We start from the raw sequence: 21,811 nt of genomic DNA, 5'->3' as shown, positions 1-21,811 counted from the left end.
TTCGAATTCAGAAGATCTGTCCATCCTGTCTCGCCAGGAGTACAGTAGAGAAGGCTGATCATTCTGGTAAGTTTTTGGAACATTAGGCAAAGGTCCAGATGTAGATTTGGTGCTGGATATCTCCAGATTGTCAGCAACATAGAGTTCTTTATGTGTTGTTGCCATAGAAATGTCGGAGGCGCCAAATTCCTCATCTAATTTGGTGTCGATTGAAAAGGGAACAGGGAGTTGCACTGATGTCTTTCGATGGGATAAAGAGCTGTTGGACGTCTTTAAATATTGTGCTCTAGGCTCTACTGTCCTTATATTTTGGGTAGTCTTTATACTCATTAGCCTCTTCTTCAGGTCTTGTAATTCTAGGCTTACAGAGTTCTTTTCTTCCTTCGGGCAATTAGTATTTCTAGTCTTGAGCTTGGTTTCCTTTATCCGCATTAGCTTTGACTCTATGCAAGGGACCAATTGCCTCCTAGTTTCATCCTTAAATACTCTCACTGGGCGGAGAGAATGGAACCACCATAGGGTATCCTTTATCTCCATGAGTCGAGATGGGAGGGTTGATGACCTAAAGGTCATAAATAGGCGCATGGTGTTTCTCAAGGTAGGCAGGAAGTGGAAATTTTCTAGATCTACATTTCGGTAATGGTAATTCAGGAGCTGAGACAAGGACATAGTAATTTGTCTGCGGTTCATCCACCTATGAGTGTATCGGTGAATCTCAAGCATTATCTGGTTCGTTTGCAAGACTTGACAGGACCTCACTTCATCCATAGTTTGAGTTGGTGAGTTGTTAACAGAGTCATTTCTTATCATCCTTTTAAGCCCTTGGGCATTTAAAGGGGAGGAACTAGTATCCAATTGTTTCTCAATGTTAACTATTCTGGTGAGGATTTCATCCAGTCTTTGGAGAACCAGAACGATAGTTTCTTTTTTATATATATAAACATTTATTAGGTTTCAGAAAAGACAACAAACATAAGAAAAAAAACCAAAAACAGATACACAAAAATACAAAATACATAAGTAAAAAGAAAAAATAGTTTCAAAAAAGAAAAGAAAAAACACATTTTAAGAAAAAAGAAGAAAAAACACAAAAATCCCTCTTTTACTTCTCATCTTTGATTCACTTATTTCCTTGACTTCCTCACATCTCCCTTTTTTGTATCCCTGTTGAAAATTAATTCAGCAAATTCATATCCAATTTATTTGTCTAATCATCCATCCAATCTTATTTTTAACCTCGTTGCTAGTACCCCTTCAGTTCATTTCAATGCCATTAACTTTCAAAAATTTTACAATATTTCTGTAAATAAATTTTAAATTTCTTCCAATCTTCTTCCACCGACTCTTCTCCCTGGTCTCGGATTCTGCCAGTCATTTCCGCCATCTCCATATATTCTATTACTTGCATCTGCCATTCTTCCAGGGTGGGTAGGTCTTGTGTCTTCCAATGCTTTGCGATAAGTATTCTTGCTGCTGCTGTTGCGTACATAAAAAAAGTTCTATCCTTCTTTAGCACCAATTGGCCGACTATGCCCAGGAGAAAGGCCTCTGGTTTCTTAGGGAAAGTGTACTTGAGTACCTTTTTTAGTTCATTATATATCGTCTCCCAAAAGGCCTTAATCCTAGGGCACGTCCACCAAAGGTGAAAGAATGTACCTTCTGTTTCCTTACATTTCCAACATTTGTTATCGGGTAAATGATATATTTTTGCAAGCTTAACTGGGGTCATGTACCACCTATACATCATTTTCATAATATTCTCTCTTAAGGCATTACATGCCGTAAATTTAATCCCGGTGGTCCACAACTTCTCCCAGTCAGCAAACATAATATTATATCCTATATCTTGTGCCCACTTTATCATAGCAGATTTTACCGTTTCTTCCTCAGTGTTCCATTTCAACAGCAAATTATACATTCTTGATATTATCTTAGCATTGGGTTCTAACAATTCTGTCTAACTTAGATAGAGCTTAGATTTCCACCTGGAAACCCACTTTTTATCCTGGTTATAAGCCTCTCTTATTTGAAAATAATGTAGCCAGTCTCGCACCTTATCTTTAAGCTTCTCATAACTCTGCAGTTTCAATTTGTCCCCTTCCTGTTCCAAAATTTCACAATATTTTGGCCATTTAGTCTCCATATTAAGTTTTTTCAAAGCCTTCGCTTCCATAGGTGAGAGCCACCTTGGGGTTTTACTTTCCAGAAAATCTGTATATCTCGACCATACATTAAACAATGCCTTCCTGACAATATGGTTTTTAAAGGCCTTGTGTAGTTTAACCTTGCCATACCACAAATATGCATGCCACCCGAATACATTATCATAACCTTCAAGATCTAAGATGTCTGTGTTCTCAAGAAGTAGCCATTCCTTCAACCAGCAAAAAGCTGCTGATTCATAGTAGAGTTTGAAATCTGGCAGGGCAAACCTCACTCTATCTTTAGCATCCGTTAGTATCTTAAATTTTATTCTGGGCTTTTTGCCCTGCCAGATAAATCTAGAAATATCTCTTTGCCACCTCTTGAAACAATCCATCTTGTCAATAATTTGCAAAGATTGAAACAAAAACAGCATTCTCGGCAATACATTCATCTTAATAACAGCAATTCGACCTAGCAAGGAAAGCTTCAAGTTTGTCCAAATTTCCAAATGTTTTTTCACTAAGTTTCCTCTCTCCTTCTCTTATTTTTCCCAATATCTTTTCTTTTTTCTCCTCTTGAATTCTCTTTTTTATTGCATTTTGTTGAATCAGAAATCCTCTCATTACAGCTTTGCTAGCGTCCCAAATTACTCTTTTTTCCACAGAAGTCTTCAAATTTATCTCAAAATAGTCTCTCATAATTTTTGGGCCTTCTTAATAATTTCCTGATCTCTAAACAAGGTGTCATTCATCCTCCATCTGAAGGAGCCAGTCAATGATACTTTCAATTCCATTTTCACAGGGTTATGGTCGGAGCAAGTTTTGGGGCAGATTTCCACCCTTCGAATCTTGGGAGCCAGTCCTCTGGTAATCCAGATTTGGTCAATTCTTGTCCAGGTCTTTTGGGCTTCAGAAAAGAAGGTTCCCTCTCTGCCTAGGGGGTTCTTAGTTCTCCAAGTATCAATCAAGTCCATATTGTCTGTCATTTCAAAAAAAGTTTTCGGTAGTCTTCCATCTTTAGTTACCACTTGTCTTTCTGATTTATCCATATTTGTCGAAATCACGCCATTCATATCTCTGAGCATGATGATTTTGTAATCCATAAAGTCCAACAGTGTCTCAGGCAGTTTCTTAAAAAATTCTGATTTCCCCTCATTTGGTGCATATATCCCTACAATCAAAAAGTTCTCTCCTTGAAATTGTATCTCAATTGCCACAAATCTTCCTTGATCATCTTTAAAAACAAATTTGGGTAGTAGGCTTTCTTTTGCATAAATCACGACTCCTCTCTTTTTAACTTTATCTGATGAAATAAATTCTTGACCTAATCTTTTGTTAATTAAAACTTTTCTATGTGATCTGGTCACGTGAGTTTCTTGCAAACAAATCAAGTCCAATTTCTCCTTTTTCAGCAAATGAAAAATTTTCTTCCTCTTATCAGGGGAGTTCAGCCCTCTAATGTTCCAACTTAATACCTGCAGAGACATTGTGTAGTTATTCTGTTCCTCCAACTGCTCCCAGTACTTGTTCTTGGTCTGTTGGTGGACTCGCTTTCTCTAGTTTGTCTGGTCCCAGTGGTAACTTTGCTGTGTCCAAAGCTCCTGGCTTTGGTATCTTCGGTTCTCCTTCCTCTGACTCTTTCCGTAAATGTTCCTCGTGGTCTTTCAAAAATCTCTATCTTCCTCTGATCTTATTCTCACTTTTTTCCCTTTATAGGTAAAGGACAAACCCTGGGGGAACTCCCACCTGAAAATGATGCTATTTCTTCTTAACAAATACACCAAGTCTCCGTATTTGGCCCTGAGGTCCAAAAGATGTTTTGGGATGTCTTTATAAATCTCAATCCTGGAGTCCTCTATCTCCAGTGATTTCTTGTAGTGCAGGCTCAATATTTTGTCTCTCTCTTCCTTGGATCTGAGTGTAATCAAACAATCTCTTGCTCTATTCTTTTTTCCTTTACCACCTTTGCCAAATCTAAAGGCCGTCACTATCTTAAAATCTTTATCCTGGTCCAGGCCCCAGAATTCTTCAAATTCCTGTGTCAAATATTCACTCAAATTCTCTTCTTCCAATTCTGGGACCGCTCTGATCCTTAAGTTGGCCTGTTTATCTCTAAGTTCAAATAAAGACAATTGCGTCTTGTGGTCTTCTAGTTGTCTATTGATTGGCTGAATCTTTCCTTCTACTTCCAATACCTTTTCTTTAGCGTCCTATGCAATCCTTCTTGTCAATTTAGATTCCTGCAGCAGCCTATCGATGGCCTGTGTGTTAGAACTGATAGTTGTAGTATTTAAATCAATTTTAGCTGACAATTTTTCCAGTGCTCCAAAGATTTTATCTAATGATGCATTAAGTGTCTCATCAGAGCCCCCACCTTTTGCCCCAGATTGGCCAGTTTCTTCCTTTTCTATAGTTGGAGGGGCTACAATTGATGCTGCAGCCTAGTTTTTACTCTTGGAGGTTTTTCCTGGGGTTTTTCCTGAGGTTGAAGTTGAGCCATTACTTTATCTCCCTCAAGGTCACTCTCACAGTCAAATTCTTTGTTATGGGAGAAGTTTCCTAGCCAGCTGCAATGGAAAAACCCCAGTTATAACACAGACCTCCTCTAGGGGAGCTTGGCAACAATGTTCACTTTAAAATGGATTGCTTCTATATACAATAGTATCCTTCAGTCAAAGGCAACAGTTACAAAGAGAGACTCTCAAAATTTCCAATTCAAAAACAGAGTAACCATATAATGTAGCAATAAACGATGCAGGGCTTTCCTTGCTGTTTCTGGCAGCCCAATAGCAGGGATTGAGCGGTGGTCTTAATTTCCTCCCTTTTTTCCCTTTTAAATAACAAGTTTCTTCTTCCCCCCAACTTTAAGGGGGGTTCTTTCTACAGGCGTTGGAATTAAGCTCCTTATATCTCCACTTTCCCCGGTTCTTAGCTTCCAAAGTCTTTGCTTTGATCCTACTTACAAAATCGGAAGACGGACTTCCCTTTTGCGCCTTCCCGCTTCAGAGCCAAATTCAAGTTCTTGTGCCGATCAAAGGAAGCGAGTCCCTTGATCCCCCGTTTTTATCAAGTTCTTACTCACGGGTTGTAGTTTAAAGCCGAATTTTCAAAAGAAGAAAGGTCAGTGCTCTCCGGCATCAGCTGTGCAGCTTCACTCCGCAGAAGTAGCGATTAACTCTCAGCACCGCGTCACACACCCCGTCCTGTTCCGGGGCTTTTTTCCAAGCCCCTTCTCAAAGCGGGGGGAGCGCAAAGGTGCCCGCCGAGTCCCACGGTCGCAGGCTTCACCCGCCTGCAGTTTTTGGAAGGGTCCCCGCTTCGCTGTAGCGGGTAGACCCGATTTCTGTGGAGCTTCCCCTTCTTACTCAGAAGGAGTCCGCCATTGCCGATGGCGCCGCCTCCGGAAGTCCAGAACCATAGTTTCTGCAGACAACATGCAAATTTCTTGGTAGGGATGCGTATCCCGAATTGGTTGAAAGCAGGCTCCTCTGATATCTTGTTCTAGAGGCATGGGTGGGTCAGCGTTAGGAGTGGGAGGAATCCCTCCTGCTCCTGCTCCTGCGCTCTTGGACGGATTAGCTTTTTCTGGGAGGAGGGGGGTCGGGTCATTGACATCCTCCTTAAGGGGGGGTGAGGTTCCCCCAACGTTGTCACTCACTGTTTGTTCTATTTGCTCCGTTTTTCTCGGTTTCCTCAACCCGCTCTGTTTCTGAGCCAGGGCAGATAGCGTTGGCTCTCTGCCGATTCTTTGTTTTAGAGGAATTGTGAGTCTCAATAATGGTCTTCTGGCTCTTTGCACCTCGTTTTCTCCTTCCAGCAGGCATTCACTTTTCATGTGAAAAGTGGCTCTGAATCTGAAAGCCCCAGTCCCAAATCTTAATCCTGCCACCCTAAGATATTATAAGCAAGCCCCACATTCCTCTTTCCACCTGCAATAGGGAGGTTAGAACAACACTTAATACCCTGCAGGGATCATAAGAGCCACAATTGCTTAATATTGCAGGGAGAGAGAGAAAAAGGGGATTTAAAATGACCCAACCACAAGATGAAAAGTCTCCCTACTAAATGAGGGAAGGGGGAGGCATGGGGGGGGGCTTTTGAAGTCTCCCTGCTGGCAAGGGAATTCCAGAGCAATGACACCACTGTCTGTCTGGAATCCCTCACTGCCTCATCTCCAGCAGGAAGGGAGGATTTCCAGACTGGGACCCTTCACTCTTAGGGGGAGGTGCTGGGGCCTGGACAGCTGGATGGATGGACATCAGCCTGCAGAAATGCACCCCCCTTCCTTTCACAGGACTGTTGTGGTGTTGCATGTGTGTGACAAGGCAACACTCAAGAACAGTTCCCACCAACCAACATGACATCATTCATTCACTGCCCACAAGAAGGCGATCTTTCCTCTACACATGGTAGAATCCTAGAATTGTCAAGTTGGAAGGGACCATGAGGGTCATGCAATGCAGGAATATTTTGCCCAAAGTGGGGGTCAAACCCCCAACCCATAGATTCAGAGTCTCATGCTCTACTGACTGAGCTCTAAAAGGGAGTTTCCGTTCAAGCAGAGCCCAGAATAATTAGGGTTGCCATATTTCAAAAAGGGAAAACCAGGACCCCTGTAAACTGTAGAGCTTTTATTTAGACAAGGCCCCAAATAAACGCCAAAAAAGCCCATGAGTTTTCGACTGACTTGTCTTAAATTCAGGACAAAGTGCCATCTTTTGGAAATTCCGCCTTTGAAATCTTTTGCAAGTCCTTCTTTTGAATGGGGTGGGGGGTTTCAATCTGGCCAGTCCCCACGCAAAAGAATAAATGGAAACGTATCAAAAAGGGCAGCATTTGGAAACCACCCTGGTTGCAAACCACTCCGGGTCCTTTGGCCTCCTGCTAGCAGAACTGCCTGAACTGCTGGCTCCGCACATGGGAGCAGAGTAGGACTTACTTCCGAGTAAGCAGGCATCAGATGGAAAATTGTGTATCAATAAGGCTTTTGGCCATGAATTTATACCTACAGCTAAAAGGAAAAAAGAGAGGAGGTTCTTTATGCAGGCCCCAAACTAGACCCCAAGCAGCTATATAAGGACAGTGAGGGAAGAATTATTAGTTTGGAAGTGACACTGCCAGGAAGGAAGAACAGTCCTGGAGGAAGAATTATACACAGCAAATGGGAAGAAATCAGACTTTTACATACTGTATGGGATTCAGGCAGTGGTGAGGGTTTTTTTATACAGTCATCTTTCTAAAGAAGCAGAGAGAAGCTCCAAAAGCAAGATATATGAGCAGAAATCAGGGCGAATGAGAAGAAATCCACTAATAAAGCAGGGAGCCCGGGGAATCTGCCTCCTTGGCGCCTGAAACTGAGGCGAGGCTCAGATTTCGAAGGGCGGGAAGTTGGGAAAAGGCGGGAAAAGTCGTTGCCCTCAGAGTCGCTGAGGGAAAGAAGCAGCGGGGGGAGGGGCGCCTCCTCTCTTGTCCCTCAGAGACACACAGAGACACAACGAGGACCCTCTTGTGAGGGGAGCAGAAAGGGGTCTCTCCCCCCCTCACAACCCCATTGCATTCCTCTCATGGCGGAAGGGGACCCCACCCTCTCCCTGCCGGGCCAAGGGGGTCTCTGGGCGCAGGAGAGCCTGTGGGGAGGAGGGGGGAGAGGAAAGGAAGCGCCCCTTCTCTCTCAGGCAGCCCCATGTCTCTTCCCACCCCCAGAGGCTGGGTCCATCTCTGGGCTTCACAGAGGACCTTGCGAGGCAAACCTGGGCGGGGGGGAGGGACCCCCCTGGCTGCCCTGGGTCCGCCCCTCCCCCACTCTCCTGACCCACAGGGGGAGGGGCAGCCCTTCCCTCCTTCTCATTCATCCTCTTCCCTCCCAGCCTCCCTGTTTGCAGATTGAAAACCACGTCCTTCTCTCCCCGCAAACCCAGGTCACCCCCAAATACGATGCCCCCCCGCAGCCATCTCGACCCCCTGCTGTGGGGAGGAGGAAGGAGGGGGGCCAGGTCCCCATGGAGCCCCCAGAGGCAGCGCCGTCCCGTCCGCTTCCCATCCAAACACAGGGGGGGGCTGCTCTGACGATGTAGCTCTAGGGGCAAGCGAATCCCAAAAGGAACCGGAAGTGTCGCTGCGAAATGCGCCGGAAGTTTCCTGACCGGAAAAGGAGGAGGGGCGTCGCTGAAGAGCCCCCCCCCCGTCGCCGCCGCCCTTTTTATTGCAGACAAGGAAAGCGGACTAATCTGGAGCCAGGGAGGCGGAGGACCAAGAGGTAAAGAGGGAGAGGAGGGGGGGAAATAGAGGGGGAGGGGGGATAAGGGGAGACCCCCGTAAGGAAAGCGCCCTCCCTGGGGCCCGTCGACAGGGACCCCGATCCAGGCCCCGATCCAGGGGGGAAGGGGGGACCCAACACCTGCAGGGCTGGCCTTGCAAGATCTCCTGGGCAGCAGCTGCACCGCCAGACTCCCCTTTCTCTTTCCTGGGGGGCCGAGAGATGCTCACCTGCCCTGCCCCCCCCCCGGACGCCTTGGCGGGAAGGGGAATGAGGACCCCAAGCAGGGCTGGGGGTGGGGCTGAGGCCCCCCATTTTCCCGGTTTGCCCCTGGCAGAAATCCCTGGGGTCGTGGGGCGCCTGGCAGGGTCCCTAAGAGACCAGCTCAGTTTGTTCTGGGGATAAGCTTTCGTGTGCATGCACACTTCTTCAGATTGGACAGTCTTCTACCTGAAATTTGGGAAACACTTTCTCTTTCCTTGCAATAATATCTCTTTCAAACTGTGAACTTTCAGTCCAAAAACCTCTCCCTTTATCTTGTCCAAACAAGATGATTTGATGGTATTGAAACCAATCCGCCACCACACCTCCCACCTCATCCTGTTTATTCAATTTTATTTTTTCTTCCGAAAAGTCCGAAAGATCTCTGTAAGTTACCCATTGCTTCTTCTGTATTGCATTTTTTAAAAAGCTGTTGCTTTTGTGGGTTGGAGCCAAAGAGGTGTTTTTCTTTCCAGAAGATTATTATATTTATCCCATACTGTAAAAAGGATTTTCTGAATAACTTGATTCATAGAGCTCTTGTTTTAGTTTCATCCTGCCATAAATAAGCGTGCCAACCAAACATATTCTTACGACCTTTGTTCTAAGAAAAAACCTGCTCCTTTCCCCTTATGGGGTATCCAAGAGCCCATATAGTCCTTAAGTGGGTTCCATATAGGTAGGAGAAAATAACAGAGGCCAACCAAAGTATATGGAGAAGCAAAGCGGCTAGTAAGCCTGATCTTTATTGCAACAGGGTTTCCCCCCCCCCCTCACCACAACCAGGAGGGAGGTGTGCAAGGCCTTATATAGTCTTTTGCAATTGCCCACCCAAGACCACCCCCCAAATATCATACAGAAGGAGACTGTCTACAGCAGGAATACATCACAGGAGGCAGTCAACAGCAGAAATCCTGTCCCCAAGGATACCTGTTAATGGTCACTAACTGCATTATCTGGGCAGCCTGGGCATTCTTTTGTGATGGTAAATACTTTAGTTCCTGAATCCAGGTCACAGGCCCACCCTGTTCATCCCTCCTTAAGGCAGTATTTGTAAGCACAAAGACAATGGGAAGGCTTCCATTTGCCTCCTTTACTGCAGAGGAATATTTGAGTACGTTTCTGAGCACAATTCAAAGTGTTGGTGCTGACCTTTCAAGCCCTACACGGCCTCAGTCCTGTATACCTGAAGGAGCGTCTCCACCCCCATCATTCAACCTGGGCACTGAGGTCCAGCTCCAAGGGCCTTCTGGCGGTTCCCTCCCTACGAGAAGTGAGGTTACAGGGGACCAGACCATTGCCCTGTGGAACGCCCTCCCATCAGATGTCAAGGAATTAAGCAGCTATCTTACTTTTAAAAGACATCTGAAGGCAGCCCTGTTTAGGGAAGTTGTTAATATTTCATGCTTTACTGTTTTTAACACTCGATTGGGGAGTGATTGAGGAAACTCAGCCAGATGGGCAGGGTATAAATAAATTATTATTATTATTATTATTATTATTATTATTATTATTATTATTATTATTATAGGTCTGTGGTGCTCGATGTTTAGGCATAGTAAATATTAGGATTTAATTAGAACTTGTGTGTTATAGCGGGAATATGTTATAAGATGGTCTCCTTGAATTTTAGAAAGGGAGTTATGTAAAGGGTTTTTCATGTTTGATCCGTGTTTCTGTGTAAATGCTGTTTGTCAGACTGAGAATGTCATCAGGAAGGTGTAGGAAAGGGTCACCTGCTTCTGAGCATCAGAAATGAGCATGGAAAGAGTTAATATCATTAACCTACCCGAATCGGCCCCCACCCTTTGTAACAAGCAGCTGTAGTTCTTTTGGGATTTAATATCAGCTCATGAAAAGTTGGGCACATGACCCAGAAAGCTGCCTGGCTCCATCCGTCTGAAGGCGGAGATATGTACCACACGCCATAGTTGAATTCGGCTGGACATGCCATGGGAACGCAGAAGGGACAAGCAAGGAAGGGGGAGACGGCCAAGGAAACCTGCTCTCACACAAGTGCCCCCCCCCCGCCAATTCCGTAACATTAGCAAAGCCCAAGTTCAAACACCACCCCTATTTAAAAGAGGCCCCCGTAATGACACACTGGACTGCCCTTTATGGTTGCCGTAAGTTACTGTCCAGGGACGCGGGTGGCACTGCGGGTTAAACCACAGAGCCTAGGGCTTGCTGATCAGAAGGTTTGAATCCCCGTGACAGGGTGAGCGCCCCTTGCTCGGTCCCTGCTCCTGCCAACCTAGCAGTTCGAAAGCACGTCAAAGTGCAAGTAGATAAATAGGTACCACTCCAGCGGGAAGGTAAACGGCGTTTCCGTGCGCGGCTCTGGTTCGCCAGAAGTGGCTTAGTCCTGCTGGCCACATGATCCAGAAGCTGTACGCCGGCTCCCTCGGCAAATAAAGTGAGATGAGAACCGCAACCCCAGAATCGGCCATGACTGGACCTAATGGTCAGGGGTCCCATTAGCTTTAAGTTACTCTCTAAGTCCCAAAAGTGTGTAGCAACTCCGGTCTACTTTGCAGGGCTGTTGTAACAGGGACCCCCTGCGCCACGACCCTGCCTCTCCCCCCCCCCCCGTCGGGAAATGGGTGTGAAACTGACCGGACTCCCCCTCTCCCGGCAAGGGATTAAAAGAAGTGAAGGGGGGATGTCACCTTCCTGCCCCGGAGGGCTTTTTCCCAGTTGGGGGGGGTCTCTTTCCCTGCCGCCTCCGGGGATTGAACCCGGGACTTTCTCAGGAGAGAAACAGGAAAACGGAGCTTGTTTGGAAGGAGGAGAATTTGTCTGTCCTGGGAGGGAGGGGCCACTCATTCCCCCCCCCCCGCCCCGATCAGTGAGCTCCGCTTCCTAGAGAGGCAGGGAGGTTTGGAGGGGGTAAGGGGGGAGGGGAGGGGCCTGATCCACATTCCCGGAAGAGGAGCAGCTCTGCAGAGGAGGAGGGAAAAGAGGTGCGAAATATATTTATATATTAGGGGGGGGAGACTGGGGAGTCCATGGAAGGGTTAATGGGGGCGAGAGAGGCCGGGATGGAGACCTCTCCCCCCCCTCCTGGGATGGGGAGAGATTTGGCAGGAAGCTGAGCCGACCAGGGGTCCTCTGGGGAAAGGGGACCCTCGGGGGTGGAGGGAGGAAGTGGGAAAAGTTTGTCCCCCCAGATAAGACTCCCATCATCCCTGGCCAGGGAATATGAAACTGATTTGAAGATTGGTTTCTTCTTTACACATTATTATTATTATTATTATTATTATTATTATTATTATTATTATTACCACCTTCAGGTAGACACACCACTGGTTTCATCTTCTTACTTTTCTTTCCCACAATGGATGTTTGTTGTTGTTTAGTCGTTCAGTTGTGTCCGACTATTTGTGACCCCCTGAACCAGAGAACGCCAGGCACTCCTGTCTTCCACTGCCTCCCGCAGTTTGGTCAAACTCATGTTGGTAGCTTCGAGAACACTGTCCAACCATCTGTCGTCTCCTTCTCCTTGCGCCCTCCATCTTTCCCAGCATCAGGGTCTTTTCCAGGGAGTCTTCTCTTCTCATGAGGTGGCCAAAGTCTTGGAGTCTCAGCTTCAGGATCTGTCCTTCCAGTGAGAACTCAGGGCTGATTTCCTTAGGAATGGAGAGGTTTGATCTTCTTGCTGTCCATGGGACTCTCAAGAGTCTCCTCCAGCACCAGAATTCAAAAGCCTCCATTCTTCGGCGATCAGCCTTCTTTATGGTCCAGCTCTCACTTCCATACATCACTACTGGGAAAACCAGAGCTTTAACTATATGGACCTTTGTTGGCAAGGTGATGTCTCTGCTTTTTAAGATGCTGTCTAGTATTGTCAGTCCTTTTCTCCCAAGGAGCAGGCGTCTTTTAATTTTGTGGCTGCTGTCACCATCTGCAGTGATCATGGAGCTCAAGAAAGTAAAATCTCTCACTGCCTCCATTTCTTCCCCTTCTGTTTGCCAGGAGGTGATGGGCCCAGTGGCCATGATCTTCGTTTTTTTGATGTTGAGCTTCAGACCATATTTTGTGCTCTCCTCTTTCACCCTCAATAAAAGGTTCTTTAATTCCTCCTCACTTTCTGCCATCAGGGTTGTGTCATCTGCATATCTGAAGTTGTTGATATTTCTTCCAGCAATCTTAATTCCGACTAGGTATTCATCCAGCCCAGCCTTTTGCATGATGAATTCTGCATATAAGTTAAATAAGCAGGGAGACAATATACAGCCTTGCCATACTCTGTTCCCAATTTTGAACCAATCAGTTGTTCCATATCCAGTTCTAACTGTAGCTTCTTGTCCCACGTAGAGATTTCTCAGGAGACAGATGAGGTGATCAGGCACTCCCATTTCTATAAGAACTTGCCATAGTTTGCTGTGGTTGACACAGTCAAAGGCTTTTGCATAGTCAATGAAGCAGAAGTAGATGTCTTTCTGGAACTCTCTAGCTTTCTCCATAATCCAGCGCATGTTTGCAATTTGGTCTCTGGTTCCTTTGCCTCTTCTAAATCCAGCTTGCACTTCTGGGAGTTCTCGGTCCACATACTGCTTGAGCCTTGCTTGTAGAATTTTAAGCATAACCTTGCTAGCGTGTGAAATGAGTGCAATTGTGCGGTAGTTGGAGCATTCTTTGGCACTGCCCTTCTTTGGGATTGGGATGTAGACTGATCTTCTCCAATCCTCTGGCCACTGCTGAGTTTTCCAAACTTGCTGCCATATTGAGTGTAGCACCTTAACAGCACCATCTTTAAAAATTTTAAATAGTTCAGCTGGAATATCATCACTTCCACTGGCCTTGTTATTAGCAGTGCTTTCTAAGGCCCATTTGACATCACTCTCCATGATGTCTGCCTCAAGGTCAGCAACCCCACTACCTGGTGTATACGAGACATCCCATATCTTTCTGGTATAATTCCTCTGTGTATTATTGCTACCTCTTCTTTTTTAAAAAAATATTTTTTTATTCAATTTTTTAAACACATAGAAAAAAGAACAACCACAACACATAATAAAAACAAACCAAAACAAAAACAAACATATATAATTTCACAATCTTATTTTCATATACCTTCTTTCTTCCGACTTCCCCATACCTCCCTTTCGCTGCATCCTTATTTTGCAATTTTTTAGCAACCCTTTGATCCATTTATCCATTTAGTTCCCTTTCATTAAGTTTTCTTTAATTTATTAGTTACAGCTGTAATTCTCTATTTCTTACCCCTTGACATCTTAACACTCCTCAATTTTACAACAGTTTTTAAGATACATTTTAAATTTCTTCCAGTCTTCTTCCACTGTCTCTTTCCCCTGGTCGCGGATTCTGCCGGTCATCTCTGCCAGTCCCATAAAGTCAATCACCTTTGTCTGCCATTCTTCCAGAGTAGGTAGTTCTTGCGTCTTCCAATACTTTGCCAGAAGAATTCTTGCTGCTGTAGTAGCATACATAAAAAAGGTCCTATCCTTTTTTGACACCAATTGGCCAACCATACCAAGGAGAAAAGCCTCAGGTTTCTTAGGAAAGGTCCACTTAAGGACTTTCTTAATTTCATTATAGATCATTTCCCAAAAGGCTTTAACCCTCGGGCAGGTCCACCAAAGGTGGTAAAAAGTACCTTCAGCCTCATTACATTTCCAACATTTGTTATTGGGCAAATGATAGATTTTTGCAAGCTTGACTGGGGTCATGTACCACCTATAGATCATTTTCATTATGTTTTCTTTTAAGGCATTACATGCCGTGTATTGCTACCTCTTCTTGATGTCTTCTGCTTCTGTTAGGTCCTTACCACTTTTGTCCTTTATTATGGTAATCTTTGTACGAAATGTTCCTTTCATATCTCCAATTTTCTTGAAGAGATCTCTGGTTCTTCCCATTTTGTTGTTTTCCTCTATTTCTTTGTATTGCTCGTTTAAGAAGGTCTTCTTGTCTCTCCTTGCTATTCTTTGGAAATCTGCATTCAATTTCCTGTATCTTTCACTATCTCCCTCACATTTTGCTTGCCTTCTCTCCCCCGCTATTTGTAAGGCCTTGTTGGACAGCCACTTTGCTTTCTTGCATTTCCTTTTCATTGGGATGGTTTTAGTTGCTGCCTCCTGTATAATGTTACGAGCCTCCATCCATAGTTCTTCAAGCACTCTGTACACCAAATCTAAATCCTTAAACCTGTTCCTCACTTCCACTGTGTATTCATAAGGGATTTGATTTAGATTGTATCTTACCGGCCCAGTGGTTTTCCCTACTTTCTTCAGTTTAAGCTTGAATTTTGCTATAAGAAGCTGATGATCTGAGCCACAGTCAGCTCCAGGTCTTGTTTTTGCTGACTGTATAGAGCTTCTCCATCTTTGGCTGCAGAGAATATAATCAATCTGATTTCGATGCTGCCCATCTGGTGATGCCCATGTGTAGAGTCATCTCTTGTGTTGTTGGAAAAGCATGTTTGTGATGTCCAGCTTGTTCTCTTGACAGAACTCTTAGCCTTTGCCCTGCTTTGTTTTGATCTCCAAGGCCAAACTTGCCAGTTATTCCTTTTATCTATTGATTCCCTACTTTAGCATTCCAATCCCCTATAATGAGAAGAACATCCTTCTTTGGTGTCACTTCTATAAGGTGTTGTAAGTCTTCATAGAATTGGTCGATTTCAGTTTCTTCAGCACCCGTACTTGGTGTATAAACCTGGATTACTGTGATGTTAAAAGTTCTGCCTTGGATTCATATCGAGATCATTCTATCATTTTTGAGATTGCATCCCAGTACAGCTTTCGCCACTCTTTTGTTGACTATGAGGGCCACTCCATGTCTTTTATGGGATTCTTGCCCACAGTAGTAGATATGGTGGTCATCCGAACTGAATTCGCCCATTGCCGTCCATTTTAGTTCACTGATGCCCAGGATGTCAATATTTATCTTGCCATTTCATTTTTGACCACATCCAACTTACCCAGGTCCATGGTTCTTACATTCCAGGTTCCTATGCAATATTTTTCTTTACAGCATTGGACTTTGCTTTCACTTCCAGGCATATCCGCAACTGAGCGTCCTTTCGGCTTTGGCCCAGCCGCTTCATCAGCTCTGAATCTACTTGTACTTGTCCTCCACTCTTCCTCAGTAGCATGTTGGACGCCTTCCGACCTGAGGGGCTCGTCTTCCAGCGTCATAACTTTTATATGCCTGTTGTCTTTGTCCATGGAGTTTTCTTGGCAGGTATACTGGAGTGGCTTGCCGGTTCCTCCTCCAGGTGGATCACGTTTGGTCAATACTCTCCACCATGACCTGTCCATCTTGGGTGCCCTGCTCGGTATAGTTCATAGCTTCTCTGAGTTATTCGAGCCCCTTTGCCACGGCAAGGAAGTGATCCATGAAGGGGACAATGGGTATTATTCACCTTTAATACTCACCTTTTTCAGTGTCACACATATTTTTATCTTGTGATCTTCAGATGAAGAGAGGTATACAAATGTAATAAATAATTCCCAGTTGGAGCAGAGCTAGAATATCCAGAAGCCCTTGGCCACCCACGGCCAAGGAGGAAGAACAGTGAGAGAGGCCTGAACAGGGAATCTCTGCTAAGATAAGCCGGTGTCAGGAGGCAGGTGTGAGACATGGCGGCATATAATTAGTATAAATCATAATTGGGGTGGGTGTCTCAGTCTGGCCTTCCCAGCAGTCAGGCTCCAGCTGCTTTCCTTCTGCATCTCCAGCTCTCTCCATTACATAATGCAAGGCTGAGAGATGGAAGTCCAACCCCAAGAACATTCTCCAACTGAGCACTCCTTCAACCGACCACAAGCACCAAGCCTTGTCACTAGACTTACATATGGGTCTTCCAAAATGGTCAGTATGGACATCCTGAGGCCAAAGGGACAGTGCAGGTGATTAATAAACATCTAGAGGTCGAAGGGGACAAAATGTGGCCCAAGGGGTGGAGGATTATAGTGCAGAAGATGAAGAACATCATGATGAACTTAGGACCCTGAGGAATATTGGAACATACAGCAGCTCCGTTTCCTGTGAGAAACCACTTTTTATAAAACGTAAAGCCCACAGTTCAACCGTATTCTAAGATAATGCTGCTCCATTAACAATAATTAAGGGTTATAAAAGGCTGATGATGCATGACTGTTATTTTAAATTATTTCATTTGCCTTTCCTAAAAATTTGGAACGTATGGAGGACAACACGTTAAAATAAGGTGCTAATTGATGTGTAATAGTCCTTTGTTCTCTTCCTAGAAAACAAAAAGGATTTTCTCCCTACCCCTCCCTATTGAAAGAAGACAATAGAGAAGCCAATCAGAATTCTGGTGGGCCATGTCTAATGGGAATAACGAAGAAACCATTTAAATGCATGGAGTGTGAAAACAAAGAACATAAACAATTTGAAAGTATGGAGTGTGGAAGGAGCTTCACTGACAGTGGAAACCTTAGAAAACATCAACGGACTCACATGGGGGAGAAACCATTTAAATGCATGGAGTGTGGAAAGAGCTTCAGTCAGAGTGGAAACCTTAGAATTCATCTACAGATTCACACAGGGGAGAAACCATTTAAATGTATGATGTGTGGAAAGAGCTACATTCGGAGTAGAAACCTTAGAATTCATCAACGGAGTCACACAGGAGAGAAACCATTTAAATGCATGGAATGTGGAAAGAGCTTCACTACTAGTGGAAACCTTAGAATTCACCAACGGACTCACACAGGGGAGAAACCATTTAAATGCATGGAGTGTGGAAAGAGCTACAGTCAGAGTGGAAACCTTAGAATTCATCAACGGAGTCACACAGGGGAGAAACCATTTAAATGTACGGTGTGTGGAAAGAGCTACAGTCAGAGTGGAAACCTTAGAATTCATCAACGGAGTCACACAGGGGAGAAACCATTTAAATGTACGGTGTGTGGAAAGAGCTACAGTCGGAGTGGAAACCTTAGAATTCATCAACGGACTCACACAGGAGAGAAACCATTTAAATGCATGGAGTGTGGAAAGAACTTCACTCATAGTGGACACCTTAGAATTCATCAACGGACTCACACAGGGGAGAAACCATTTAAATGCATGGAGTGTGGAAGCAGCTTCACTGATAGTGGACACCTTAGAATTCATCAACGGACTCACACAGGGGAGAAATTATTTCAATGCATGGAGTGTGGAAAGAGGTTCGGTCAGAGTGGACACCTTAGAATTCATCAACGGACTCACACAGGGGAGAAACCATTTAAATGCATGGAGTGTGGAAAGAACTTCACTGATAGTGGATACCTTAGAATTCATCAACGGACTCACACAGGGGATAAACCATTTAAATGCATGGAGTGTGGAAAGAGCTTCAGTCAGAGTGGACACCTTAGAATTCATCTACGGAGTCACACAGGGGAGAAATTATTTCAATGCATGGAGTGTGGAAAGAGGTTCGGTCAGAGTGGACAACTTAGAATTCATCAACGGACTCACACAGGGAAGAAACCATTTAAATTCATGGAGTGTGGAAAGAGGTTCAGTCAGAGTGGACACTTTAGAATTCATCAACGGACTCACACAGGGGAGAAACCATTTCAATGCATGGAGTGTGGAAAGAGCTTCACTGAGAGTGGAAAACTTAGAATTCATCAACGGAGTCACACGGGGGAGAAACCATTTCAATCCATGGAGTGTGGAAAGCGCTTCAGTCAGAGTGGAGACCTTAGAAGTCATCTACGGTCTCACACAGGGGAGAAACCATTTAAATGTATTGAGTGTGGTAAGAACTTCAGTCGGAGTGGAGACCTTAGAATTCATCTACGGACTCACACGGGGGAGAATTCATTTAAATGCGTGGAGTGTGGAAAGAGCTTCACTACTAGCGGAAGCCTTAGAATTCATCTCCGGACTCACACAGGGGAGAAACCATTTAAATGCATGGAATGTGGAAAGAGCTTTACTGATAGTGGATACCTTAGAATTCATCAACGGACTCACACAGGGGAGAAACCATTTAAATGCATGGAGTGTGGAAAGAGTTTCACTGATAGTGGATACCTTAGAATTCATCAACGGACTCACACAGGGGAGAAACCATTTAAATGCATGGAGTGTGGAAAGAGGTTCAGTCAGAGTGGACACTTTAGAATTCATCAACGGACTCACACAGGAGAGAAACCATTTAAATGCATGGAATGTGGAAAGAGCTTCACTACTAGTGGAAACCTTAGAATTCATCAACGTACTCACACTGGGGAGAAACCATTTCAATGCATGGAGTGTGGAAAGAGCTTCACTGATAGTGGACATCTTAGAAAACATCAACGAACTCACACAGGGGAGAAATCATTTCAATGCATGGAGTGTGGAAGGAGCTTCAGTACAAGTGAAGTTCTTACAAAACATCAACAAACTCATACAGGGGAGTAACAATATAAGTCCTAGGGAAATGGACAGAGGTTCAGTTGTAGTGGAAGTCTTACAAACCACCAAAAGACTCCGAGGGGTAAGAGTGGAAACACCTACAGGCCATCAATTAACTCAAAGAAGAGAAAGGGTTTAAATAGAAGGAGTGTGGATCCTGATTTGGTTATTATGCAACACATTTTAGACTGTGGATCCTTTTTCTCTCCGAGTCGACACTTTCTTTCACATCAATAACAGGAAATCAGTCTTAATTGCATGCAGCGTATGTGAGCTTCTGTTGTTTGTATGTAACGTGGTCTAGGCATTTATTTAAAGTAATGAAGGTCACATTTCACAATAGTAAGCATAATATAATATTTAATGTGAATCAGTCGTGTTGCTGCTGAATGAGGGTGGGCTGGTGTTGGTGTTTGGTGGAGGGAGTGGGAAATCTTTGTATCTGGGAATAGAGAGCTGCTCAAAGTGGAGCTGAGACTGGTGGTCTTGCATGAGGAGGGAAGGGGGCACAGTGAAGAAGGGGCCGTACCAGAGCATCTCAAAGCAATGTGCTGGGGGGCGGGAACCATGGTGACACAAGTGTGTGCAGAATGCTATCCCCAAAATGAAACTGTAAGGATGAGTATAATGGGGAAGGAGGTTCAGGCAGGTCCCCAACCCAGAATGCTAAGGGTCAGCTTCCTCTAAATCCACCAGCTGCCCCAAGGCAGGAGCCACCTCTTGGCCTGAGGGTGGAAAACCTACGTCCACCTTTGCGACTGGACATGATCTGAGGGCAGTGATGGCAAACCTTTTCCAGACCGAGTACCCAAACTGCAACACAGAACCCGCTTTTTCATCACAAAGTGCCAACTATTGCTATGCACTCTGTGTGGGGCTACCTTTGAAGGTGACCCGGAAACTACAACTAATGCAGAATGCGGCAGCTGCACTGGTGACTGGGAGCAGCCGCCGAGACCACAGAACATCGGTCTTGAAAGGCCTATATTGGCTCCCAGTATGTTTCTGAGCACAATTCAAAGCGTTGGTGCTGACCTTTAAAGCCCTAAATGGCCTCGGTCCAGTATACCTGAAGGAGCGTCTCCACCCTCATCGTTCTGTCCAGACACCGAGGTCCAGCGCCAAGGGCCTTCTGGCGGTTCCCTCACTGCGAGAAGCCAAGTTACAGGGAACCAGGCAGAGGGCCTTCTTGGAGGCCCTCCCACCAGATGTCAAAGAGAACAACTACCACCATTCTTTTAGAAGACATCTGAAAGCAGCCCTGTTTAGGGAAGCTTTTAATTTAATACATGTCAATATGGGTCCCTGGGAGTGTTTTCCCCTTCTCTCTATCCTTTGGAACTCCCTGCCTAATGAAACCAAGAGGCGCCTTCTTCATTGTTCTCTTTATGGCACCTTTTGAAAATAGATGTTGAGGAAGCTGAGGTGGTTTTAATGGTGTTTTTTTCATGTGTTTGTGCTTTAAAGCACGGTTGCGATTTTCCCCTTGTTTTATATTTTTGTAAAGCATTTTGAGGTGTTGCTTTTTTTCCACAATCAACTGATGTATAAATTTTATGAAGTGAAATAAATAAAACTACCCAGAGTGTTTTCCCCTCACCAGCTTCCTGGGATTCTTGGCAGGCTGAGGGGGTTTATGACCCACCCTCCCCACTAGCAAAAAGTGGTTTAAAAATAGTGTCTGGTCTGCTGCTCTGCTGGCTGACGCTGCCTCCCAGGCTCATCAAGGGGTGCAAAGGGGGCGAATGGAGGTTGTGTCAATCCCTCAGGAGGACTGTGGGGGATAAAGTCAGGACCCACCATGGGGGGCACAGGGTCTCCTTCCTCCTTGTTTCCCAGCCCCCAAATGCCAGGGTTTGGGGCCAAAAAGTGGGCTTGGGGGGTTTGTGGAGGTGCCATCACTTCAGGGGGGTCATGAGGTGTGGCAGGTGGGGGTTTCATCTGGACATCCTTTGTGTTTCCTTCCAAGTCCTGAGGGGATACTATAAATTCCCTCAGACCTTGGTCAACCTTGAGATTTCCTGTCAGTTTCCCCCAGAAACAACAAACAGGGCAGAGTCGGGGGGGGGATAATAATAATAAATAACAACAACAACAACAACAATTATTTATACCCCAGCCACTCTGGGCGGCTCCCAATCAAGTATTAAAAACAATACAGCGTTAAATATTAAAAACTTCCCTGAACAGAATCCTGGAGTGTTTCTGTGGAGAAAAGGGCGGATATTTTTTTCTCCTCAGAACAGGCAGGGAAATTTCTGAGGAACCTGAGCAGAGACTGTAGACCCTGCTTGTGGTTAATGCGTAGCTGGAATGAAATATTCAACGCAGCAATAGAGAAATTAAAATAATAATTTATTTGTCAGACAAATAAATGATAGGTACAGTGGTATATGGTTACCAAAGCTCTGCCTGCCCTCCAGCCCTGATGGCCAGCACTTATATTTCCTCAGCCCAGCCCCCTTGCTCCTCCTTTGGCTGCCTCTGTCCAGACAATCAGCCTGGTTGAAATTCCTATTGGCTGTTTGCTAGAACCAATCATAAAAGATACACCCATTTCCTATTACCTTTATGGGAGACAAAGAGCTATATTTCCTTCTATCCATAAATGGCAGACAAGTAGCCATATATCTTACATTTGCCTCGACAAGGCACCTTAATTACCAGATCACCTTTTGCCCCTGTTGCCCCTGCATTCCAAAACAAATGGCTCGTGGTATTAAGTTCTATCTAAACAGAGATCTTGGGTTCACATTCTCAC

The 21,811-nt window shown here is 44.9% G+C and overlaps 1 protein-coding gene across 3 annotated transcripts in view; it reads left to right on the top strand.

Moving 5' to 3' along the window:
- Positions 1–21,811, top strand: part of LOC309362413 (uncharacterized protein) — a 107,178-nt gene that overhangs the window by 41,192 nt on the left and 44,175 nt on the right. Inside the window, exons 1-2 of one of the 3 annotated variants that reach the window (XR_014164954.1) lie at positions 5,560–8,400; positions 16,880–17,262. The exons of 1 other annotated variant lie outside the window; for it this stretch is intronic. The gene's annotated coding sequence lies outside the window, so the exon portion shown is untranslated. Of the gene's footprint in view, positions 1–5,559; positions 8,401–16,879; positions 17,263–21,811 lie in introns of those variants that run through there. One more of the 3 variants, XM_081931757.1, reaches the window with a different exon arrangement.

Source organism: Podarcis melisellensis, assembly GCF_964234715.1.
Source record: "Podarcis melisellensis genome assembly, contig: HAP1_SCAFFOLD_190, whole genome shotgun sequence".
NCBI classification, from domain to species: domain Eukaryota; kingdom Metazoa; phylum Chordata; class Lepidosauria; order Squamata; family Lacertidae; genus Podarcis; species Podarcis melisellensis.
This window is presented reverse-complemented; position numbering and strand designations above follow the sequence as displayed.